The sequence below is a fragment of the Erythrolamprus reginae genome, chromosome 9 (genome assembly GCF_031021105.1).
Source record: "Erythrolamprus reginae isolate rEryReg1 chromosome 9, rEryReg1.hap1, whole genome shotgun sequence".
Lineage (NCBI taxonomy): Eukaryota > Metazoa > Chordata > Lepidosauria > Squamata > Dipsadidae > Erythrolamprus > Erythrolamprus reginae.
The window spans coordinates 37,971,598-37,982,502 of NC_091958.1; positions in this window are offsets into that span (position 1 = coordinate 37,971,598).

The following is a 10,905-nucleotide window of genomic DNA, read 5'->3' on the forward strand; positions in this document are numbered from 1 at the left end:
CGGCAGTCGTCGGCTCGGCCCCAGGGATAAGTGGGGTGCATGGGAGCAGCTTTGGAGAAGTGGGTGGGCGTCACCTCAATGCATTCAGCCGGCGGAGGAGCCCATGGGGCAGCTTCGATCATCCAACGGGATGGGGCTCGGCTCCATCAGCCCCCACCATAATCTCCCACCTTTGGGGCCCCTTTGGGAGAGCGCAGTGGTCAGCGAAGGCTCTCCGAGAAAAGCTGCCTCAGCTTGGGAATTCTGCAGCTGGCGCCCTCTGCTCGGAGTGTCTTTGCTGACCGCTGCGCCCTCTCAAAGGTGCCCCTGAAGGCAGGAGATTGTGGTGGGAGCTGATGGAGCCAAGCCCCTTCCGCTGCCCCGTGGGCTCCTCTGCCAGTTGGATACCATGCAGCCCATTCACCCCTGGGGCCAAGCTGCCGGCCTCCAGCCGATGACTGCCGGGCGGCTTTGGGGACAGCCGCCACCGCTGCTGGGGCAGTGCCAGCAGGGATGCTGGGAGGAACACCCGGAAAGCCTACTGGTGGGCAGTTGAGGCTGGGCACATGGCAGCAGCTTCCAAGAAGAAGGAGGATGTCCCTCAACATATCCAGACGGCGGAGGAGCCTGTGAGGCAGCTTCGATCATCCGGTGGCACCCACCCTAATTTCCCGCCTTCAGGGGCACCTTTGGCAGGGCACAGCGGTTGGCGAAGGTGCTCCAAGTAGAGGGGGTGGGGGCTGATGGAGCTGAACCCCATTCAGATGATCGAAGCTGCCCCATAGGCTCCTCCGCTGGCTGGAGGCCTCACACCCCACTCATCCCCGGAGGACAAGCTAAGAAGAAGTGGGTAAGCTGCTGGCTCATCCCCAGAGAGACAGAAATGGAGGGAAAAAGAGGGGGGAGGGAAGTGAGAGGTGTGAGAGAAAAGGAGAAAGAGAAAAATATTTAATACTACACCATTTGGTTCAGAATACTTTTTTCCTTGTTTTCCTCCTCTAAAATCTAGGTGCGTCCTATACACCCAGTGATGGGCTACCAAAATTTTTACTACCACACTGTGGCCATGGCTTATACATTTTGTTTCAACATCTTTCAATGAAAACTGGTTGCGCTGGGATGGAGCTCCAAATTTTGCTACCGGAACTGCGTTCCTGACCATTCCCTTAGGAGCCCATCACTGTATACACCGGTGCATCTTATACACTGAAAAATATGGTAAATTAATTATTAAATAAATAAATAAATCATCTTTTTTTCTCTCTGTGTTCATTTTATTTGTTATCTGGTCTAGAATGTTCCCTATAATTGACCAATTGTGTCAATTATATTTTCTCTATATTTTGTCAGTACAGTATATGGTTGACTATTTTTTCTCAAACCTTTTCATTCACTTTTGAAGATAATGGCAGTATTATTTAACCATATTTGGAGATTAGACAATTGTAGAAGAAAGATTCAATGTGGGATAAGAAACAATGTTTTCTATATTTCAAATTCATGGATATTCTCATTTTAGTTTCATCCCTTTCTGGAGAAGAATGAATATTGGAATATTTCACAATATAAAATGTACTTGGACCAAAATGGAGAGATCAAAGCAGATCTCTTCATTGACAGCTACTTGGTTCTCCCCAAGGAAGATGTCAAGGAAGAGACTCTGGCGTATTTTGTAAGACAGAGACTTTCTATCAACCAAGATGCTCTTTCATGGCTAAAGTTGCTCAATAAGGTGGGAGACATTTTGCTGTATTTTTTCTGTTTTCCAAAGCCTGAGGTCCCATTTCAAGTGCAGAAAGCCTAGAGTCTCCAGGATGGTTGGCATTCCATGCAAGTTGGTGTCATCTAATGGAGGTTCTTCAATAGAAAGGACATGAAGTGGAGCATCTTTGCCATCTTTTATGGAAATCTTTCAAGATCTTACTGGCCAGAGGTTTCTTTCTTCATCACAGTTTTATTCCACATTAAAAAAAAACTGAATGAAATAAAAGTTTCCCAAATCTTTTACAGTAAACTTTATTCTCAGTTTTAACATGAAGACATCATCATACTTAAATCTTTTTTCTACAATTCCATCCCTCCAGACTTTATCAAATAAAAAAGTACTTTATTGTAATGTTAAATTCCAAAAGCAAAAGGGAGGAATTAAATGAAGAATCTGCCTGTTGTTATATCTCCTGTATCTGTTTAGAAGGAGTAAGAGATTTCATGTTTACCTCAGTGAAGACCAGAGGCTAATTGTCTCCATCCATTTTTACCTCCATTTTCCATGGATGGAGAGTCCTAACATATTTCCTAACACATTCTCTTTTTTCTGCTCAGTCCCTGCCTGAGTCCAAATGTGTGGAAAGTTGTCATCCTGGATTTGTCAAGAGGGCTCGAGAAGGAGAGCCAGTTTGCTGCTACGACTGCGTTTCTTGTCCGGAGGGGACCTTCTCCACTCAGGAAGGTGGGTGACACTGAGGAAACATTTTCATGAAAGTACAAGTTAAAAGGCAGGTTGAAGCGAACCTGTTTTTTATTTTTAACCTGCACAATTTCTTATCTAAACAGAAGTAAATCAATAAGACTTTGAAAGAGGACTGAGAAGAGATGGGAGGGGGGCAGACTGGGCAAGCTTTACTAACAGCAGAGTAGATACATCATACACTCTTTAGTTTGGATAAGTGCTTCTAAATTTACCTTTCTAGGAACATCTGAGATCTTTGAAACTTGATGAATTCTTTCAGGTCCACTTTCTGAAAGGCCTTGCAATTCACTGTATATTGGTCTCCCCTTTAGAATCACTGAGAAGGTCCATAATGTGGTGTTGTGGATAGTTATGGGGGGAACTCCTTACACAAATATCCTGCAGGTCATATCGATCAATCGATCAATCAAAATGGAGCTGGAAGGGACCTTGGAGGTCTTCTAGTCCCACCACCTACCCAAACAGGAGAACCTATACCAGTGATGGCAAACTTTTTCGGCCCCGAATTTCCAAACAAGAACATGCAGACACACATGCTGGAGCATCGGAAACACAAAGACCAGCTGGCTAGAGTGCATATGCCTGTTTTGGCCATTTTCCAGGCCATTTTCTGGCTGTTTTTCAGGTTATTTTTGGTCCAAAAAAAATCACCTGCAAACTGTCTTTCTTTTGGCTGTTTTCTGGACCATTTTTCAGGTCATTTCTTGTAATGTTAAAAAACAAAATATTAAGGAAATATTGCTTTTTATTTTTCAGATACTGAAAAATGCACCCAGTGTCCGGATGATAAATATCCTAATGAGCATAGAGTCCAATGTATCCCCAAAGTTATAACCTTTCTGTCTTATGAAGAACATCTAGGTATCATCCTGGTCACCTTTGCCCTACTTTTGTTCCTAAGCACAGGTCTTGTTTTAATCATCTTCATTAAATACCTAGAAACTCCCATTGTCAAAGCCAACAACCGGGACCTCTCCTACATCCTCCTGGTCTCCCTCCTGCTTTGCTTCTTGTCTTCTTCTCTCTTCATTGGTCAACCAAGGAAAGCCACCTGCCTTCTCCGACAGACAGTTTTCAGCCTCTTCCATGTGATAAGCATCCCCTCCGGAATTAACCATCTGAAGGTAATTTTACTTTGATTTAACAAATCTGCCAACGGTCGGTATCCCCTTCGATTGTCCCTTAATTTTTTTGGGATTTGCTTAAGAACTCTGATTTCCTTCCCATTATGAATTATTGCTTCGTCTTTTGTAATTTTCAATATTTCATTTCTAATCTCCTTTTTTACACATCTCACGTGTACTTCCCTAGGAAGCTTAAACCTGGCAGATGGCTATCGTATAAATTGAGGAAAGAAAGAGAGAAGAAATTAATCCAACAATTAACAGATAAAAAAGAAATAACACATTGCCAGTTAAAAAAAAAGAAAGAAATTGCATTAGAATACTATAAAGAATTGTATAGTGAAGAAAATATTAAGGAAGAAGATATATTAAAATATTTAGAGACATGTAAAATCAATTTAATAAGTAAAGAAGATAAAGAAATATTAAACAAAGAAATAACAAAAGAAGAATTGGAAAGAACAATTATGAAACAGAATAATAATAAAACACCAGGCCCAGATGGCTTCCCAATTGAATTCTATAAAGCAACATTCCATGTAACGGGAGAATTATTATTAGAAATTTATAATAAAATGTTAACGAACGGAGAATGCCCGGTATCATGGCAAGAAGCTAACATAACGCTGATACATAAAGAAGACACAGATCCAAAGTATATTAAGAATTATAGACCAATATCCCTGTTAAATGTAGACTACAAAATCTATATGGCAATAATAGCAGACAGATTTAAAAAAATATTAAACAAAATAATACACTCTGATCAGAATGGTTTCTTACCTAACAGACAAATTAGAAATAATATAAGAATTACATTAAATATGCTAGAATATTATGAAAGCCATAATGATAAGGAGTTTGCAATGCTATTTCTAGATGCTGAGAAAGCCTTCGATAACCTCAATTGGAACTTTTTCAAAAAATTAATAAATACTATGGATTTAGGAGAGAACTTTGAAAATACAATAAATAAAATATACTCCAAACAAAAGGCAAGGATAATTATAAATGGAGATTTAACCAATACATTCGATATTAAAAAAGGAGTGAGACAAGGCTGTCCACTATCTCCCTTAATATATATAATGTCTATAGAAATACTATTAAACCGAATTAGAGGGGAATCATCAATACAGGGCACCCAAATTAAACAACAAATTTATAAAACACAGGCCTTCGCTGATGATCTGGTCTTCTTCTTAGAGAATCCAGTTAGCTCAATGATATATTTAGTAAAAGAATTAGAGAACTATGGGAAAGTGGCCGGCTTAAAAATAAATAGGAACAAAACTAAAATATTAACCAAGAATTGTAATCAAGATTTAAACAAATTATTAATAAAAGAAACAGGTTTTCAAATAGAAAAGAAAATTAAATATCTAGGGATTTGGTTTACGACAAGGTATTCTTCACTGAAAGAACTAAATTATACAAAATTATTAACAAAAACAAAAGAAGATTTAGAAAAATGGTCAAAGTTAAATCTATCCTTAATGGGAAGGATCAATACAATAAAGTCTAATATACTTCCAAGGTGGCTCTATCTCTTCCAAACAGCACCAATACAACTAAACAAATCGTTCTTTGCTAAAATAAATAAAATAATTTCTAAATTTATCTGGTGCAATAAAAAACCTAGAATAAACATGAAAGCCCTACAAGATTTAAGAACAAGAGGAGGATTCGGTTTACCCAACTTAGAAATATACTACCAAGCCACTAAATTACTATGGATTAAAGAATGGGTCAACCTTGAAAATCCTAGAATTCTAACAATAGAAGGCCACGATATAAATGAAGGATGGCACGCACATTTGTGGGAAAAAGAACACTCAAAACATTCTCACTTTAAACAACACCAAATTCGAAATACACTATTGACACACTGGCGGAAAGTCAGGAAAAAACATTACAACGAAATTCCCAGATGGTTATCCACTCTAGAAGCTCAAATTCATCCAAACATAATAAGCCAAGAACAAAAAATAACCTACGAAGCCCTATTAAATACTAAAGGAAGTCTTAAAACTAGAGAAAGACTTAAAGAGGAAGGTATAGTAATAGATTGGCTTCCATATTACCAAATTCAAAGCAGATATAAAAGGGACTTGGTACAATTTGGAATATGTAATAAACAAAATGAAATAGACAAAATATTGACAGGATCTGACAAAAAATTTATAACCAAAATGTATATTTATCTATTAAACTATGAAAACATCGAAGAAATTGTTAAACCTAACATGATATCTTGGATGACCAACTTTGGATATGCAATTCAGCTAGAAGACTGGGAAAAACTATGGTCAGTTAATTATAAGATGACTTTGTCAACACCATATAAAGAAAATCTTTATAAAATGTTCTTCCGATGGCATTATGCGCCAGCACGCCTAGCCAAAATGAATGTAAACATTAGTAACAAATGTTGGAAGTGTAAAAAAGAAGTGGGAACATACTACCACATATGGTGGCAATGTAACGAAGCAAAAAAATTTTGGATTCAAATTAGGGCATGGATGGAAGAAATATTGGGCTATAAAATTGAAATAAAACCGGAAATGTATTTATTAGGCATAATTAGAGGCAAACATAGCAAAGAAAATTACTACTTAATAAATCACTTACTTACTGCTGCAAGATTAGCATATGCACAAGTCTGGAAACAAGATAAGATTCCAAACAAAGAAACGGTAATTAAAAAAATATTAGACTGCGCCAAATTTAGCAAATTAACATACGAAATTCAAAATCAACAAAATAAGGACTATTACAAAGTGTGGGAAAAAATTTACAATTGGGTGGAAATCAAGAAAAAGGTATAGTAAATAGAATTGTTAAAAAATAAATCTTGTAAATATATTAAGTGTAAATGTTTAATGTTGTATTGTTTGATGTCTAAATGTTTGTAAGTCATATAAATAAAATAAAAATATAAGAAAAAAAAAAAAAGAATTCCCAGCTCCTGCACAACCTCACACTTGGCTACAACCTCCATGACAACTACTTTAACACTTTCTGCACTTCAGATGCCTTGATGAACATTCTCTCCATTGGAGAAGACAATGTCCCCAACTATGGCTGTGGGAGGAAGGACAACCTTCTGGCTCTTTTGGATGGAGCTAGAAGGGAAATCTCCATCCAGATGTCAACAATAGGAGGCACCTACAAAGTCCCACAGGTTTGTGTGTGTTTTTATCTATCTGGTAAGTGCTGGGTGAGCAACAGATGCAATCATCTCTTCTCCATGGAATTCAAGAGCTGCTTTTCTTCATATTAGCAAAAATTCAATATTTGACCCCATTATGTTCATGTTGAGCTTAATCATACAAGGCCTGAAATGCAAGCAATACATTCCATGCAGAAGACATTCTACTAACTATTTAACTGATCAAAACTGATCAAAAATATCACTAGTTGTTGGGGCTTCTATTTGCGTCTTCATTTTAGAAGACAATACCTCCTTTATCCACCTTGAAGTTGGCAATAGTAGCATTTTATCTATCTAAAAAGGTGGGGAGGAAGAGGCTTGTATATATATATATTAACAACAGCTGGTCTCAAGACATCACCATTATATAAAAATTATGTGATGGAAACTTGGAGTCTTTAATTATTAATTGCAAACCCTTTTATTCTCCTCGAGAGATTAATTCTTTCTTAATATCTGCGGTTTACATCCATCCACAAACATCTGTAAAAAAGGCACTAAGAACTCTAGCTAATCAGATTACAGAGGCTGAAGCCAAATACCCTGATTCACTGGCCATTATTTGGGGAGATTTAAGCAAGGCAAAGTTAAAAGATGAACTACCAAAATACTTCCAATATGTAGTTTGTCCCACCAGAGGCAATAATATCTTAGACCACTGCTACACAATACTAAAAGATGCTTATTGTTCCTTACCATGAGCAACTGTAGGCCTCTCTGATCATTGCATGATTCACCATGTACTGCTCACAAAGAAAGATTTAAGGCCACAAAACCAACAATTAAATCAGTGAAGACTTGCACTGAGGAAGCAAAGTTAAAGCTACAGGCTTGCTTTGACTGCAAAGACTGGAATATTTTTATTAAAGTCACCACTGCAGACCTAGATGAATTCACAGATACTGTAACATATGTCAGCTTCTGTGAAGACCTATGTGTACCAACCAGGAACTTGCAAATATACAGTAACAATAAACCTTGGTTCACAGCCAAACTCAAGTAGTTACGTCATTCTAAGGCTTACAGAAAAGGTGATAGAATGCTGTACAATCAGGCCAGAAATATATTAACAAGGGAGATCAGAGCAGCAAAAAGGAACTTCTCTGAAAAGCTAAAGAAACAATTCTCAAAAAATGAACCAGCAAACATGTGGAAAACTCTCAAAAACATCACTGGTTACAGCAAACCACCTTCCCAAGCTGAAGGAAATCAGCAACTGGCAGATGACCTGAATGTGTTCTACTGCAGGTTTGAAAAGAAACCACAACCACCTATCTGCACGACCTCCATCCCAGACACACCAACAACAGCCAAATCTTCTACAACTGAACCCATCCCATTGGGTTTACAACCCCTAGTGATCAAAGAAAAGGAAGTGAAAGATCTATTTCTCAGACAGAAGCCTGGAAAAGCACCAGGCTCAGACAAGATAACTCCTTCTTGCTTAAAAGTCTGTCCTGACCAATTGCCCCCTATCTTCACCCAAATCTTCAACAAATCACTAGAGTTGTGCTATGTTCCTTCCTTCTTCAAACGCTTGACTATCATCCCAGTGCCGAAGAAGCCCTGCATCAAGGAACTGAATGACTACAGACCAGTTCCTCTACATCTATAGTTATGAAAACCTTTGAAAGGCTAGTGATATTCCACTTGAAAACCATCACGGATCCACTGTTAGACCCCCTGCAATTTGCATACCTAGCAAATAGACCGATGGATGATGCTGTTAATATGCTCTACACTACGCTAGGGTTCTCTTTGTAGACTTCAGTTCAGGATTCAGGCTGGAAACACGGGAGCATATGTGCACCCAGTGTGTGCGTGCAGAAGCCAAATCTTGTGCGATGAGCGTGAGTGCACGATTTCTGGGGGGGAGGGTTTTCTTCAGCATGTGTAGAACCAAATAGGCCTGGAAACCGGTAAGTAAGAAAGCCGCTGCTCTCCCCACTGCACTGCTCTGCCCTAAGCGGCTCATCCGCTCGGCCACTCCCATCCGCTCACCCACTTCCCCTCGCTGCTTGTGGTAGCTCCGTCCCAAGCGGCAGCACAGCTGCGCCCGCTCACCTGCTCACCCATGCTGCCACTTGTCCCACCATGCTGCTTGCTTCCGCTACCTTCCCCACTTGCCCGGCCGCTCATCCTGCTGCTCAACGCTGCAAGCAGTGGCTCCATCCCACCGCAAGCAGCAACTCTGCTGCGAGCAGTGCACCCAGTCCGCCCGCCCCACCACACAGCTTGTGACAGCTCTGCAGCTTGTAGCGCAGCTCCATTCACTCACCTGGTTACCCTTGCCGCCAATTGTCCTGCTGTTTGCCCCACCACTTGCCCTGCTGCGCTGTTCATACCGCTAGTGCTCCCGCTTACAATGCCACTTGTCTTGCCACTCATCACCATGTCCTGCCATTCGCCAGCCCTTATCTTTCTCCACTGCTCACCTCCTGTAAGGACCAGGGTGCAGGGAGCAGGCTAGGTGGCCCCAACTCTGCTGCATGGCCTGTTCTGTGCTCTCCCATGCCGCAGTCATCTCTCCTGCGGCCTGGGAGATCAAAGAGCAGGCCATGTGGCCAGAACTTGGGCAGGCTGCTTTTGCCACTGCCCCCAGCTGCCACTCTAGGCGTGGCAGCGTGATTCAGCTGCTGCACATGTGCAGCAGCTGAAATATCCTTCTGGCAGCAAAAATTGCCAGTTTCTTTGCTTCCGCACATGCACGAAACCAAAAAATTGTAATTTTTATTGGAATCGCGCCGGTTGCATGTGCATAGCAGGTGCATGCTGGATGGCAATGGAGCAAGCCAATGCACTCCATTTCCACCACCAGAATGGCGTTCCCAGCGTTCCGGTTCAAGGCCCATCCCTGGTCATTGTTCAGTGTTCAGTATACTGAGAGTCATGTATGTATTGCTGATTTGGTATAAAAAATGGATGTGTGAAGATGTCAATTGCCTTGATTCTCTACCTGAGTTGGCCTTTCCTTGATTAACAAGATAGTAAGCATCTGTTCCTGTTCATCTGGCTCTTGTATCATTATTTTTCCTTTTCTCACAGTGACATAATAACAATGTGCAATATTTAAGGGGCTGCCACAAAGAATAGGGGGGATGGGTTAACCTTTTTTTTCCAAAAAATGGAAAACAAGACAAGAAACAATGAATTGAAACTAGTCAAGGAGAGAAACAACCTAGAACTAAGGAAAACTTTCCTGATACTTAGAACAATTAATTAATGGAATAATTTGTCTCCAGAGGTTGTGGGTGCTCCAACACTGGAGGTTTTTAAAAAGAGACCAGACAGCTACTTGTCTGGAAGAGTATACGGTCCCCTGATTGAGGAGGAGGTTAGACTAGAAGACCTCCAAGGTCCCTTCCAATTCTTTTATTCTGTTTTAAGTTCTGTTTTAGGTGCACATGTTTTGCCTGCTAAATACCTATAGGAACTCACTAGTTAACACTAGCAAAATGTGCTGCCGTTCACCCCCCACTGCCTGCTCACCACCGTTCACCCAACACGGCAGCTCTCTCACTGCCCGCTCTACCGCCGCGTCACCCCCTCACCACCCCACAGCAGTGGGTTTCTAGCCAGAATGGTAAATTGGGCTCGCCGCGGCGGCTTGCGAGTGCTTGCAAGGCTACCACAATTTTACTTCTGCACCAGTAGAGGTAGCAAAATCATGCATGGAGCCGCAGATGCACCTGTGTTTTATTGAGGGTTTTTTGCTGCTGCGCATGCTGAAACATGGGTGCATCTGCGGCTCTGTGTGTGATTTTGCTACCTCTACTGGTGCAGACATAAAAGGTGGTGAGCCCAATTTGCTGTCCTGGCTAGAAGCCCACCCCTCTCATGCCGGATTCCCCCCCCCAACACATGCTCCCATACACCATGCCACTCTGCGAGTGGCCTGCCCAGCCCGTATCTTGCTCTGGTGACCTCCTGCAGGGGCACTGAGAGCATGCAGGCTGGGTGGCCCTGAGCTCCGGCCACGTGGCCTGCTCTGTGCTCTCCTGCGCTGCAGGCATCTCTCTCCCATGGCGCGAGAGAACAGACGCGTGCCCGGAGCTTGGGCAGGACACTTTTGCCAGCTGCTGCTCTAGGCGCCGCAGCAAGATTCCGGCTCCTGCGCA